Here is a 7,373-nt window from a genome sequence, read left to right on the forward strand (position 1 = left end):
TCAAATGTAGAAGTTGAAAATTTTAAGTTTCATTAAGCTTGAATTGGAGCATAATTCGTGGCTTTAGCATCGTTTTATGAGATTTGAGGTTTCAAATAAGTTCGTATGATATTGTAGAACTTGTTGGTATATTTGGTTGAGGTCCCGAGGGCCTCGAGTGGATTCCGGGTGGTTAACGGATCGAAGTTGGAATTTGAAGAAGAGTTGAGGCAGCTGATATCTGGTGTTTCTTGGCAGCAGTTGCAGGTCTCGCAAATGCGAGAAATTATTCGCAAATGCGAACCTCGCATTTGCGAGAAGGGCTTCGCAATTGCGAAGAAGCCCGACCTAGGCAGTGTTCCCATTTGCGACACATTTGATGCATTTGCGATCCCAGCAGAGTTCGCATTTGCGACTCTTTGGTCGCATTTGCGACCCCAGCAGCTGAAGGCCAAGCTTCGCATTTGCGAGAGTTGTGTCGCATTTGTGACCATCGCATTTGCAAACCTGGTGTCGCAAATGCGACATCAGAGGCCTGTGCCCAGCTCATTTAATGCGCGACTTAGGACATATATCTCACTTTTCTTTCATCTCTTGGGCGATTCTTGGAGCTTTTGGAAGAGGGTTTTCACCTAGCACTTTGAGGTAAGTAATTCCTACATAACATGAGTTACATACATAGATTATTGGTATATTATAACATGTAAATTAGTGAAAACCATGGATTTAGGTGATAACCTAGGTGTTTGACAAAAATGAGATTTAACCACGAAATTTGTTATGGAACTTAGTAAAAATCATATATTTATGTTCCAAAGATTACGGGTAACGTTTTCATCTAAATATTTTTAGAATTCGAGCACGTGGGCCCTGGGTGAATTTTAGGAATTTTACTATTTTGGATAAGGTAATTTATTTAATAGATAAATTTCGAATAATTTAGCATATATTAATTATTGTGTATAATATTTGGATAGTTTCGGATATTTCGGCGTCGAATCAAGAATTCAACGCGACGTGGTAATCGAAAAGTGGACTTTGAGACGAGGTAGGTCTCTTGTCTAATCTTGTGAGGGGGAAATGACCCCATAGGGATTAAATTGAATAATTATTGCTAATTGCAGAGGCTACGTACACACGATGTGACGAGAGTCCGTGCGTAGCTACTATAAATGCTAAAGTCCGGGTAGTTTAGGACTCAAAGCATGAATTACTGTGTAAATTGTATTCCTTGATTAATTAATATTAATTGATATATATGAATATATTGTGAATTGTTAGATAAAGATATTAAAGGATGGAAATCTCATATGCTTGATTTTCTGTTTAAATTAATTAATTGTTAAAAGAAATTATTCTCCTCCCGAATTTATCTTATAATAAATATACTCTCCTTGCGGAGGTACATAAGAAAATGTCTTCCTTTTTTGTGGAGCGGGCCGAACGCCTCGGCAGGATAGATGCATCTATGGATCGCGTCGCACGTCCCTCGGCAGTGTACACGACACTCTGGATCGGGTCGTACGTCCTCGGCGGAAATCGTGCTTAATAATAATAATCACACGATACCTTAATAGTTTATTGCAGCTTGTGAAGCTAATTGATAAATTAAAAATCTTTGGAATTTAATGAATTATTATTCCTGCTTGTTAAGGAATTATTGTTATTCCTGCAAATGAGACTAATTGATAAATTTGGAAATTTATTGGAATTGAAGGAATTTAATTAATATATTGAGAATTATTGCATTTGAAGGAATTTAATTATTTCTACTGGTCAATAAAATTACTGTTAACTCTGTGAATCACGTTGATATAAATATTTCTATTTCATGATTATTTAATATTATTGACCCATAGTGAGTGTCAAAGTCGGCCATCTCGTCTCTACCTCTTCGAGATTAGGCTTGATACTTACTGGGTACATATTGTTTCCGTACTCATACTGCACTTGCTGCACATTTTATTATGCATGTACATATATGTCTAGTGGCCTTGTGGGCGCAGAGGTGTAGTTAATAATTGTGGGGATATATGTGAGTTGCATTCTGTATTACGATCCGCAGCCAACAGAGTCTCCTTCAGGGTTATTATATTTTTTCTGTCTAATTTGTATTCTAGACAGATGCTGTATTTTATTTTTAATTCCCTAGTAAATGCTCATGCACTTGTGACACCGGATTTTGGGAATGGTTGTGAATTGTTTAAAAATTTAGTTGCTAAAAATATTTATTATTTACTCTATGAGTTTTATATTTATTAATTCATTGAAGAAATTTTGATTTCAAAAATACTAAAATGGGTAATTAAGTGAAGTTTGTATTGTTGGCTTGCTTGGCAGCGATTTCCGATGCCATCACGACCTTAATGAATTTTGGGGCGTGACAACATGGTATCCGAACACTAGGTTCACTTAGGTCTCACGAGTCATGAGCAAGTCTAGCAGAGTCTTGCGGATCGGTACGGAGACGTCTGTACTTATCTTCGAGAGGTAACAATGCTGTTAGGAATACTTCCCTTTTTTTTTTATTTCTCATTGTGCAATTTGATTCCTTTGAGGCTTATGCCTTCATTTCCTTCCTACTCAATCTTATGCGACATGAAGCGCTTGTTATAAATTGGGGATCGAGGAAATATTTAATGGTACTACTAATGTAGTACATGATGCTTCTCCCTGTGTAATTAATTGGGTTATTGTCGTCGCCTTGCGAAAGGCCGCTCTATCATTTCAGTTCAGTATCAATACTACCTAAGGTTTTGAGATTTGGCATTGATTATTATGACGATTCATACGTTGTTATTGCATAGTATTTATGTAATGGTAGAATGCCTGTCTATGTGTCAGGGCAGTAAACGACTTGAAAGAAGGTTTTTTTTTTCTCAGTACATGATTCATAGGTTCCATGTTTTAATTCCAGCGGAGAAAAGGCAATCGGACTATGAATGTTCAGGTTTGGGGTTGGTGGAGTAACAAAGCTTGATATTTTCGAGTGTGGTAGAATTCTCAATTTTGATGTGGTGTCATCGCCTTCTACAATGCATTAAGGTTCGCCGGTGTTATGGTTTTCTTCAACACGCCTTCACGAAGGGGTGTTAGGGATTGGTATAGGAGAATCAGTCGTTAGAGATCGCGGTGTGCAGTAGTATTGATGTCTCGAGAAGGATGATCATCAGAAAGGTTTAACGGTGGTAATGAGCTATTGGTTCAAGTGCTACAGAGACAGATTTTTAGTAAGGCAACAACTAGGCAGCAAGGATAAGAAAGGACATGTGGAAGGTGTCTTGTGGTGGTTAAGTTCGTAGGAGGCCAAGTGTGAGAAACAAAAGTCGAGTAGTTGCTTAAAGAAGAGTGGCAAGGTAGCATATGAGTTACGTGGTAGGATAACTACACGGCTTGAGGAAAGTTTGAAGTGATTTGGGATTTAGGATGGACAGTGACTAGGTCTACGAACTTAAGTTGTAATATTAGTTGCTATATTGAGGAAGATTGGATACAAGAGGAGGAATTGCTTGATAAGTGGGAGAGCCCCACCGTCTATGATTGGATTGCGTAGTGTCAACTTGTGCGGTTTCTAGTTATCGGTGTATTGGTGGGTCACTGCAACTAAGTAAAGAAAACATCAGTGGTAATTTAAGCAAAGTATTTGGGGAATGTGTTCCATATTTGGTCTTATCAATTCATATTCAGGTTTTTGGAAGACTCAACGTTTATGCTTCGTGTAGATGTAATGCACAGAAAAGTGAAATAATCGGATGTTTCCTTGATAAAGTGTCTATGTGCTAGCAGGGACTCAGAATTGATCATGGTTGGAAACAAGTCAGAGCAAGTGACTCTCAATAACGGTCCTAGTAGATTCAAAAATTTAAAGTGTAGTGTCTAAGGATCTTGAGTCTATAGTATGGTTGAGTATCGAGCTTTTGCAGCAGATTATGAAATGGGGCTTGGAATACTCTGCGTTATCTTCAGGTCGTGTTATAACATTAGAGAAACTGAAGAAAATAACTTCGGATTCATAAAAGAAGTATCAGAATGGGTGTACCGGTTGAAGATGTAAAAAGTGCGCACAATAAGGGATATGAGATAATTAGTGGGTTTTGAAATAGCGTGGTCTCGTGAAATAAGGTCACTTGGGATGAGTGAGGATTTGAGTTCGTGATGTAATGAATGGAGCTATTATTATTTCTAAGGCAAGTTGAGAGTAAATTGAGAAAAGACGGATCGGCTAACAATGGTTGAATCGGCACAATGGTGGCAATGATCAGTTCCTTCGCCGCATTGAATTATGCATGTGATTTGTGGCGGTACATGCGAGGCTTGACGGCCGCCGTAATTGATTTTATTTGGAGAAATTCAAGTATTATGACATGTTATGTGTAGAGGGATCCCAGAATAGTTATGGTGGTTTAGACCACTACTTGAGGCCGGTATTTTTTTTTATGGATATGGGAATTGAGTCACGTGTTGCAATGGTTCTCTTAAAATGAGTTAAGAAGAAGGTTTCTATATGATGAAGTGTTTACCCTATTAGTGGTTCGGAAGTTATGATGGAATTCTTGTACTCCTGCGCATTGGCATGGTTAAGTTCACTAAGTAGCATGAGATTCGAAAGTTGAGGATTTAAGATTTCGGTTCGATATTGACAAGGATGTCATGAGCTCGGATGAGCAGGAAAGAGATTTAGATGTTTAAAGTAAGATGGTATTGTTTTTGGCATCATCTAAGGTCGATGCCAGGTGTAAGAGACCTTGTGTATTGATTTGTGGATTCTTGATATGCTTTACAGCATTAGTGTAACCGGTAGCATGGATGTGCAGACTTGTTACTTGGTGCGGAAGGTCGTGGGAGCGTGTCTCACGAAAATATTGTGTAAGAGTGACATGTAGTCACTTGATTGAGTGAAGATTGAAACCAAGTATGAAGATTGTGGTAATATCGCTGATTCGAGAATTTATGCCTGGAGGGCGCTCGGTTCATTTGGTTGTGGACTATGGAAGTTTGTTCCGATTATGATGGCTATTCTTGTGTGTTATGGGAAAAAGGGTTATTATGGATCCTTGAAAGGTTATTAGCCAAGTACGGTGCAATCAGAATCGGCTTGAGGTTTGTGGATGGATTTAAATATGAATACGGGCTCTATATCAGGCCAGATGTGTTCATTTCAGCATAAAAGCTCTCTATGGAGGAGTATTCGGACGTTAGATGTCGTTTCGTCGTCGGTTATTTCATGTAATACTATATTGTGCCGTGTGAGTTATGAAACGGCTTGATAAAATTCTTATGTGTTGAGGTTCCGCGTAGCGATGGTGTTGTGTGAGCAGGATGGCTCTCGAGATTCAAATCATATATCTTACCTTAGTTGTGCTTGAGTTTTGTAGCGTATGGCGTTGTCGATCCTTCCAAGGATGATATTATGCACTTAGCGTGCTTGTGTCCGATGTTCGAATATTTTGTAAGTAATGAGCATTCTAGTTCGGTAAGTATTTTCTTATAGATTCTTTTTGTGCGGATCAAGTGGCACATCGCCACGGGTATGTTGTTTGGATCGGGTTGCATTACGCAACGGTATCATGTGTGGATCGGGTTGCACACCGCAACAGTGTGATGTCGCGTACAGTCACCTATATTCTATTTTGTGTGTTTTGTGTCACGTTTTCTGAGGAAGGTTCATGACACCTTTTCAGTTGTTTAATTAGTCACAAGGGTTGAGTAATCCTTTCCAGAGTTCGTTTTCCTTATGTATCGCAATCGAGTCCGTAGCTTATTAGCTAATTGTGGCGTCATATGAGGCTTTTTGATCATGTCCGAGGTGGTTTATTGCCTGAGCAGCTTATACTTGGTGAGACGAGATTATTGGATTCAAGATCAGTGCGATCGGATTATATGAAGTGTAATAAAAAATAAATACCATTATTTGGTTATAATAAGGCAATGGTTCTTGTCAGAAGGAGAAACTCAATAATTGTTGACTCGGTAGTTGGTTATGAATTTCTACACATTTCTTCCATTGTGGAAGCATTTCAAGAGTTGGAACAGGACTTATATGTATCATGAGGTGTATTGTGAACATCAGATTTGTGGAATTTTGGCTATTGTTATCGGAGAATGTTATTATAGTCATGTGAATGATGCGGTGCATGGTCTAAATTCAACAAAGTATGCAATCCTGTATTGGTGCATCGTGTAGTGATTGATACGACATTCATAGGTTGGAAACAGGCATGGTGGAGAATTCTGATGTTAGAATTGGGCTCTAAGGCTTATTTGACTAAATAAAGAGGAGAATTTTCAGATTGGCTCGAGTTAATGTGCTCAACTGGGTGTGGTAGCACAGGTAGATGCACGAGTTGTTACACAGTAATTTTGGATAACTCCGGCACACTCCTTAGCACGTTCGAGGACGAACGTATATTTAAGTGGGAGAGAATGTAACGACTCAACCGGTCGTTTTGATTTTTAAAATTCCGTTCCCTTAAACAAAACTTTCCGTATGTGCTTTAATGATTTATGACTTGTGGGGATGGTTGGTTCGAGATTTGAAAGTGTTTGGGTTGAAATCGGAACACTTGGTTCCTTAAGTTGGCTTTAAAAGGCCAAGTTTGACTTTGGTCAACATTTTGGCCAAACGGACTCGGATCAGTATTTTGACAGTTTCGGTAGGCCTGTATCGTGATTTGGGACTTGGGCGTATGTCCGGAATCAAATTCCGAGGTCTCTAGCCCGAGATATGGAATTTTGATGAAATAATTAAAAAAACTTTAAGTTTAAATAGTGACCGGAAGTCAAATTATATGCAAATGACCCCGGAATAGAATTTTGATGATTCCAACAGCTCCGTATGGTGATTTTTGACTTAGGAACGTGATCGAAATTTTATTTGAAAGTCCGTAGTGAAATTAGGCTTGAAATGGCTAAAACAAAAATTTAAGTTTGGAAGTTTGAACGGGGAGTTGACTTTTTGATACCGGAGTCGGAATACAGTTCCAAAAATTTTCATTGCTCCGTTATGTCATTTATGACTTGTGTGCAAAATTTGAGGTCAATCGGAGTTGATTTGATAGGTTTCGATATCGAATGTAGAAATTGAAAATTTTAAGTTTCATTAAGCTTGAATTGGAGCATAATTCATGGTTTTAGCGTTGTTTTATGTGATTTGAGGTTTCAAAAAAATTTGTATGATGTTGTAGGACTGGTTGGTATATTTGGTTGAGGTCCCGAGGGTCTCGGGTGGATTCCGGGTGGTTAACTGATCGAATTTGGAATTTGAAGAAGAGTTGAGGCAACTGATATATGGTGTTTCTTGGCAGCAGTTGCAGGTCTCGCAAATGCAAGAAATTGTTCACAAATGCGAACCTCGCATTTACGAGAAGAGCTTCATAATTGCGAAGAAGCCCGAC

Source organism: Nicotiana tabacum, chromosome 15, assembly GCF_000715075.1.
Source record: "Nicotiana tabacum cultivar K326 chromosome 15, ASM71507v2, whole genome shotgun sequence".
Taxonomy (NCBI): domain Eukaryota; kingdom Viridiplantae; phylum Streptophyta; class Magnoliopsida; order Solanales; family Solanaceae; genus Nicotiana; species Nicotiana tabacum.